This window comes from Panulirus ornatus, chromosome 57, assembly GCF_036320965.1.
Source record: "Panulirus ornatus isolate Po-2019 chromosome 57, ASM3632096v1, whole genome shotgun sequence".
Lineage (NCBI taxonomy): Eukaryota > Metazoa > Arthropoda > Malacostraca > Decapoda > Palinuridae > Panulirus > Panulirus ornatus.
In genome coordinates, this window is record NC_092280.1 from 17,606,428 (window position 1) to 17,614,012 (window position 7,585).

A 7,585-nucleotide genomic window follows, 5' to 3' on the forward strand; every position below is an offset into this window, starting at 1 on the left:
ACTCCATCCTTCCACCTCCAATTTGGTCGCCCACTTCTCATTCCCTCCACCTCTGACACATATGTCCTCTTTGTCAATCTTTCCTCATTCATTCTCTCCATGTGACCAAACCATTTCAATACACCCTCTTCTGTTCTCTCAACCACACTCTTTTTATTACCACACATCTCTCTTACCCTTTCATTACTTACTCGATCAAACCACCTCACACCACATATTGTCCTCAAGCATCTAACTTCCAGCACATCCATCCTCCTCCGCATAACCCTATCTATAGCCCATGCCTCACAACCATACAACATTGTTGGAACCAATATTCCTTCAAACATACCCATTTTTGCTTTCCGAGATAACGTGCTCGCCTTCCACAAATTCTTCAATGCTCCCAGAGCCTTCGCCCCCTCCCCCACCCTGTGACTCACTTCTGCTTCCATGGTTCCATCTGCTGCCAAATCCACTCCCAGAAATCTAAAACACTTCACTTCCTCCAGTTTTTCTCCATTCAAACTTACCTACCAAATGACTCATCCCTTAACCCTTCTGAACCTAATAACCTTGCTCTTATTCACATTTACTCTCAGCTTTCTTCTTTCACACACTTTACCAAACTCAGTCACCAACCTTTGCAGTTTCTCACCCGAATCAGCCACCAGCACTGTATCATCAGCAAACAACATCTGACTCACTTCCCAAGCCCTCTCATCCACAACAGACTGCATACTTGCCCCTGGGTGATGGGTGATTATTGTTGCATATGCACCTGGGCATGAGAAGAAAGATCATGAGAGGCAAGTGTTTTGGGAGCAGCTGAATGATGCACAAGACCAGGTTATAGTGATGGGTGATTTGAATGCAAAGGTGAGTAATGTGGCAGTTGAGGGAATAATTGGTATACATGGGGTGTTCAGTGTTGTAAATGGAAATGGTGAAGAGCTTGTAGATTTATGTGCTGAAAAAGGACTGGTGATTGGGAATACCTGGTTTAAAAAGCGAGATATACATAAGTATACGTATGTAAGTAGGAGAGATGGCCAGAGAGCGTTATTGGATTACGTGTTAATTGACAGGCGCGCGAAAGAGAGACTTTTGGATGTTAATGTGCTGAGAGGTGCAACTGGAGGGATGTCTGATCATTATCTTGTGGAGGCTAAGGTGAAGATTTGTATGGGTTTTCAGAAAAGAAGAGTGAATGTTGGGGTGAAGAGGGTGGTGAGAGTAAGTGAGCTTGGGAAGGAGACTTGTGTGAGGAAGTACCAAGAGAGACTGAGTACAGAATGGAAAAAGGTGAGAACAATGGAAGTAAGGGGAGTGGGGGAGGAATGGGATGTATTTAGGGAATCAGTGATGGATTGCGCAAAAGATGCTTGTGGCATGAGAAGAGTGGGAGGTGGGTTGATTAGAAAGGGTAGTGAGTGGTGGGATGAAGAAGTAAGATTATTAGTGAAAGAGAAGAGAGAGGCATTTGGACGACTTTTGCAGGGAAAAAATGCAATTGAGTGGGAGATGTATAAAAGAAAGAGACAGAAGGTCAAGAAAAAGGTGCAAGAGGTGAAAAAGAGGGCAAATGAGAGTTGGGGTGAGAGAGTATCATTAAATTTTAGGGAGAATAAAAAGATGTTCTGGAAGGAGGTAAATAAAGTGCGTAAGACAAGGGAGTAAATGGGAACTTCAGTGAAGGGCGCAAATGGGGAGGTGATAACAAGTAGTGGTGATGTGAGAAGGAGATGGAGTGAGTATTTTGAAGGTTTGTTGAATGTGTTTGATGATAGAGTGGCAGATATAGGGTGTTTTGGTCGAGGTGGTGTGCAAAGTGTGAGGGTTAGGGAAAATGATTTGGTAAACAGAGAAGAGGTAGTAAAAGCTTTGCGGAAGATGAAAGCTGGCAAGGCAGCAGGTTTGGATGGTATTGCAGTGGAATTTATTAAAAAAAGGGGGTGACTGTATTACTGACTGGTTGGTAAGGTTATTTAATGTATGTATGACTCATGGTGAGGTGCCTGAGGATTGGCGGAATGCATGCATAGTGCCATTGTACAAAGGCAAAGGGGATAAGAGTGAGTGCTCAAATTACAGAGGTATAAGTTTGTTGAGTATTCCTGGTAAATTATATGGGAGGGTATTGATTGAGAGGGTGAAGGCATGTACAGAGCATCAGATTGGGGAAGAGCAGTGTGGTTTCAGAAGTGGTACAGGATGTGTGGATCAGGTGTTTGCTTTGAAGAATGTATGTGAGAAATACTTAGAAAAGCAAATGGATTAGTATGTAGCATTTATGGATCTGGAGAAGGCATATGATAGAGTTGACAGAGATGCTCTGTGGAAGGTATTAAGAATATATGGTGTGGGAGGCAAGTTGTTAGAAGCAGTGAAAAGTTTTTATCGAGGATGTAAGGCATGTGTACGTGTAGGAAGAGAGGAAAGTGATTGGTTCTCAGTGAATGTAGGTTTGCGGCAGGGGTGTGTGATGTCTCCAAGGTTGTTTAATTTGTTTATGGATGGGGTTGTTAGGGAGGTGAATGCAAGAGTTTTGGAAAGAGGGGCAAGTATGAAGTCTGTTGGGGATGAGAGAGCTTGGGAAGTGAGTCAATTGTTGTTCGCTGATGATACAGCGCTGGTGGCTGATTCATGTGAGAAACTGCAGAAGCTGGTGACTGAGTTTGGTAAAGTGTGTGAAAGAACAAAGTTAAGAGTAAATGTGAATAAGAGCAAGGTAATTAGGTACAGTAGGGTTGAGGGTCAAGTCAATTGGGAGGTAAGTTTGAATGGAGAAAAACTGGAGGAAGTAAAGTGTTTTAGATATCTGGGAGTGGATCTGGCAGCGGATGGAACCATGGAAGCGGAAGTGGATCATAGGGTGGGGGAGGGGGGCGAAAATCCTGGGAGCCTTGAAGAATGTGTGGAGGTCGGGAACATTATCTCGGAAAGCAAAAATGGGTATGTTTGAAGGAATAGTGGTTCCAACAATGTTGTATGGTTGCGAGGCGTGGGCTATGGATAGAGTTGTGCGCAGGAGGATGGATGTGCTGGAAATGAGATGTTTGAGGACAATGTGTGGTGTGAGGTGGTTTGATCAAGTAAGTAACGTAAGGGTAAGAGAGATGTGTGGAAATAAAAAGAGCGTGGATGAGAGAGCAGAAGAGGGTGTTTTGAAATGGTTTGGGCACATGGAGAGAATGAGTGAGGAAAGATTGATCAAGAGGATATATGTGTCGGAGGTGGAGGGAACAAGAAGTGGGAGACCAAATTGGAGGTGGAAAGATGGAGTGAAAAAGACTTTGTGTGATCAGGGCCTGAACATGCAGGAGGGTGAAAGGAGGACAAGGAATAGAGTGAATTGGGTCGATGTGGTATACCGGGGTTGACGTGCTGTCAGTGGATTGAATCAGGGCATGTGAAGCGTCTGGGGTAAACCATGGAAAGCTGTGTAGGTATGTATATTTGCGTGTGTGGACATATGTATATACATGCGTATGGGGGTGGGTTGGGCCATTTCTTTCGTCTGTTTCCTTGCGCTACCTCGCAAACGCGGGAGACAGCGACAAAGAAAAAAAAAAAAAACATTCATAATGATGAAGAAACTGTTAAGGGTGCATAGAAATGAAAGCATCAGATAAAAAAGGAAAATGAGCAGCCCAGAGATGCCAACTCATAAACGCTCATCAAAATCTTGTATATCATTATTATCTATGCATTATCACATGACAGCTAGAGACTGAGTGTGAACGAATGGGGCCTTTGTTGTCTTTTCCTAGCGCTACCTCGCACACATGAGGGGGGAGGGGGTTGTTATTTCATGTGTGGCGAGGTGGCAATGGGAATGAATAAAGGCAGACAGTATGAATTATGTACATGTGTATATATGTATATGTCTGTGTGTGTATATATATGTATACGTTGAGATGTATAGGTATGTATATTTGCGTGTGTGGACGTGTATGTATATACATGTGTATGTGGGTGGGTTGGGCCATTCTTTCGTCTGTTTCCTTGCGCTACCTCGCTAACACGGGAGACAGCGACAAAGCAAAATAAATAAATAATAATATTATTTTTTTAATCTAATTTAATTTTTTTTTTATTAATTATAATAATAATAATAATAATCAAGTAAGTAATGTAAGGGTAAGAGAGATGTGTGGTAATAAGAAGAGTGTGGTTGAGAGAGCAGAGGAAGGTGTGTTGAAATGGTTTGGACACATGAAGAGAATGAGTGAGGAAAGAGGTGGGGGGAACAAGAAGTGGGACACCTAATAGGAGGTGGAAGGATGGAGTGAAAAAGATTTTGAGCCATCAGGGCCTGAACATACAGGAGGGTGAAAGGAGTGCAAGGAATAGAGTGAATTGGAACAATGTGGTATACAGGGGTCCACATGCTGTCAATGGATTGAACCAGGGCATGCAAAGCATCTAGGGTAAACCATGGAAAGGTCTGTGGGTGAGTGTGGAAAGGGAGCTGTGGTTTCGGCGCATTACACATGACAGCTAGAGACCGAGTGTGAACGAATGTGGCCTTTTTGTCTTTTCCTGGCACTACCTCACTGGAGTGTGGGGTTGCTATTTCCTGTGTGGCTGGGTGGCGATGGGAATGGATGAAGGCAGCAAGTATGAATGCGTAAATGTGTATATAGGTGTACATCTGTGTATGTATATGGATGTATATGTGTGTGTATGGGCGCTTATGTATACATATGTGTGTATGCGAGTGGTTGGGCCATTCTTCATGTTTCCTTGTGCTACCTTGCTGATGCAAGAAACAGCGATTAAGTATAATAATAATAATCATAATAATAATAATAATAATAATGATAATAAAATAATAATAATAATAATAATAGAAATAGCAAAATAAATAAATAAAAATAACAATAATAATATAACACTTACACAGCATATTTTGACATTACAATGTCCATAAATTACACTGCTCAACAATCAAAATGTATCAGAAATCAAAACAGCCAATGGTTACAAATTATGAGGTGCTGAATACAGTTATGATGCTCTGAATTTGTTAAGTGGCTCTTGTTTTAAAGATATTGGGTGGGTCCCAATATGTATAATTTGCAACAATTTTGGCATTGTGCAGGTTTGAGGCAAACTCTAGCAACCCTGAACAATGGAAGTGGATGATGCAATACCTGGATCAGCATCCAGGTATTGCATCACCCTACTTGCTGCTTATCATTTTCTTCCAGAAAGTCACTCTGTGCACGCGTCATCCTTGTTTCCAAAAGTCTTCTTTCATAGCCCTTCATTTCTATTCTCGTTGTACTCATCATGCAGTCATTTCTTCTCCCTAGGTCTGTATTTTTGTTGGAGCTGGCTTTAATAATGAAATCAGAATGCAAGCCAATTTCTTTGAACAAATACAATACAATCCTTGCTACTTCCTGCATGCCGTGTGCTGGTTTTCTGTCATTTTGCTGAACTGTACTGCTCAGGTAGTGTGAAGAACCATATGTGACTAACTGTTAGTGATTCATTTGCCAAACATCAAGAATGCACACATAACTTTTGCTATCTTTGTAGGGAGTTGACTTTTGCATTAGAAAGTGTGTTATAACCCTAATCATCAGGATAGCCTCACAACTGGTTGAATCTCAAAAAGTGATCAATGCCTTTTGCAATGCCCATGGTGTGGAAGGAGCCAACACATCACATTGGTAAATGTTACTTCTGCAAGGTGCATCCAATCTGGCAAGGTACATCTAGTGACAAAAATCCTTAAGCTATCTGAATATAACATCTGCTATGCACCTAGTACCCCATGTGAAGAACTTCCTGTCCTGGAATCGGAGGACAAACGGGACGAAATTTATGAAACATGAGCCATCATCAACATCAAGAGATCCTGATTTCATATCTAAAGTGACATCTGCTGAACCACAAAGGATCAAGCAAACTGAGTTAAGCAACCTCATTAGAGATCTGAGACTAATAATGAATTAGCAGAACTCTTAGGCTAAAAAGTGCAACAGTGGAATCTTCTTGATGAAAATGTGACAGTGTCTTTGTTTTATGCCTACTGAGTTTTTGCTCCATTCTTTAAGATGGAAAGTAGCCTCATCACTTTCTATGATGAGATGGTCCAATAGCAGCCCTAAATATCAATTATAACCCTGACGAAGGGAGACTGTTCATAAATTCATCAAAGTTGAGTCCAAAAGCTATTCCACTGCATTAGGGCAATGTACAGCTGTTAATTCCAGTTGATCATGTAGTCCGTATTACAGAAAAAAATCACAACAGCCAAAACTAATAACAATGCAGAGTTACAACTATCAAAAAGTAATTGGATCCGTGAGCTCCAAAATGCACTGAAATCCAGAGAAAATCATAAAAACTCAAGAGGATGATGGTTGAGTTAGTGCTATACATTTGTTATAATGTAGGGTACCCTGATGACTAATAAAATTCATGTTCATATTCATGTTTATCATGTTTATATCAACAATATCCCTGGGGATAGGGGAGAAAGAATACTTCCCATGTATTCCCTGCATGTCACAGAAGGCGACTATAAGGGGAGAGAGCGGGGGGGGGCTGGAAATCCTCCCCTCTCATTTTTAATTTTCCAAAAGAAGGAACAGAGAAGGGGGCCAAGAGAGGATATTCCCTCAAAGGCTTAGTCCTATGTTCTTAACGCTACCTCACTAATGTGGGAAATGGCGAATAGTATATAAAAAAAAAAAATCAAAAATATGTATTTTTCATGAATTTGTTTCCTGATCTCCATCCTAATGATATAACACTATACTTTCTGAGCTGTCTGAAAAATGGGTGCTTTTCAAATAGCGAAAAAAAGAAACTGAAGAAAATCATAAAAGAAAAAAACAACCAAGAAACAAGTGATAAAAGTTAGACTCAACCTATCAAAAGATGAGTAACAATCTTGATGGGAAACTAAGCAGTGGCAAGTGCTACATGGTCTGGCACTGACACGTCTCACCAGGCAGCATTTGGTACTTTTATATATTAGCAAAAACCTTACTCCTACACCTCATTCATAAACATCCTCATCCCACATTTCCAATGCTTCGGAATCTTTTTTTTTTAAGGCTCCAGTTACAGACAAAAGTCCATATCAAGGCCAGGCCTTAACTGAAATACAGAGAGGGTTATGAAAGGGAAAAAGAAGAGACAAGAGTAAGTATTTATGAATTCTGGAGGAAGTGAAAAACCTGTCTTTTAAAATGTGCCAGGTCATAGTTATTGGGAAAAACTTGAAAAGGCAGTGTTCCAAAGCTTCCAGATATAGGGAAAGAGGCAATCATCAAAGTGGCCCAATCTTGAACTGCTAATGGCCACACAATAACAATGTGATGCAGCAGCTTGCCAAATATTGCGTGGTCTAGATAACAGTGGAGGCAAAAAAGCAGGCAGCTCTTGGGAGCTTTTAAAACCAAAGTAAAACCTATAGAAGAGGGAAAGTGAACCAATATTGTTGCAAAGGGCAAGTAAATCGAATTTTGAAGTCAACCTGGGAGTTTATAAATCAGACCACTTTGGACCCAATTCAGTCGGGTAAGGATGCAAAATTACAACCAACCTAGGGGTGCAACAGTGCTCTATACAAGGATAAACT

General features: G+C 41.1%; 1 protein-coding gene across 10 annotated transcripts in view; it reads right to left on the reverse strand.

The window, feature by feature from the left end:
• Sply (Sphingosine-1-phosphate lyase) overlaps window positions 1-7,585 on the reverse strand; it is a 167,679-nt gene that overhangs the window by 158,826 nt on the left and 1,268 nt on the right. The gene's annotated exons all lie outside the window — the stretch shown is intronic.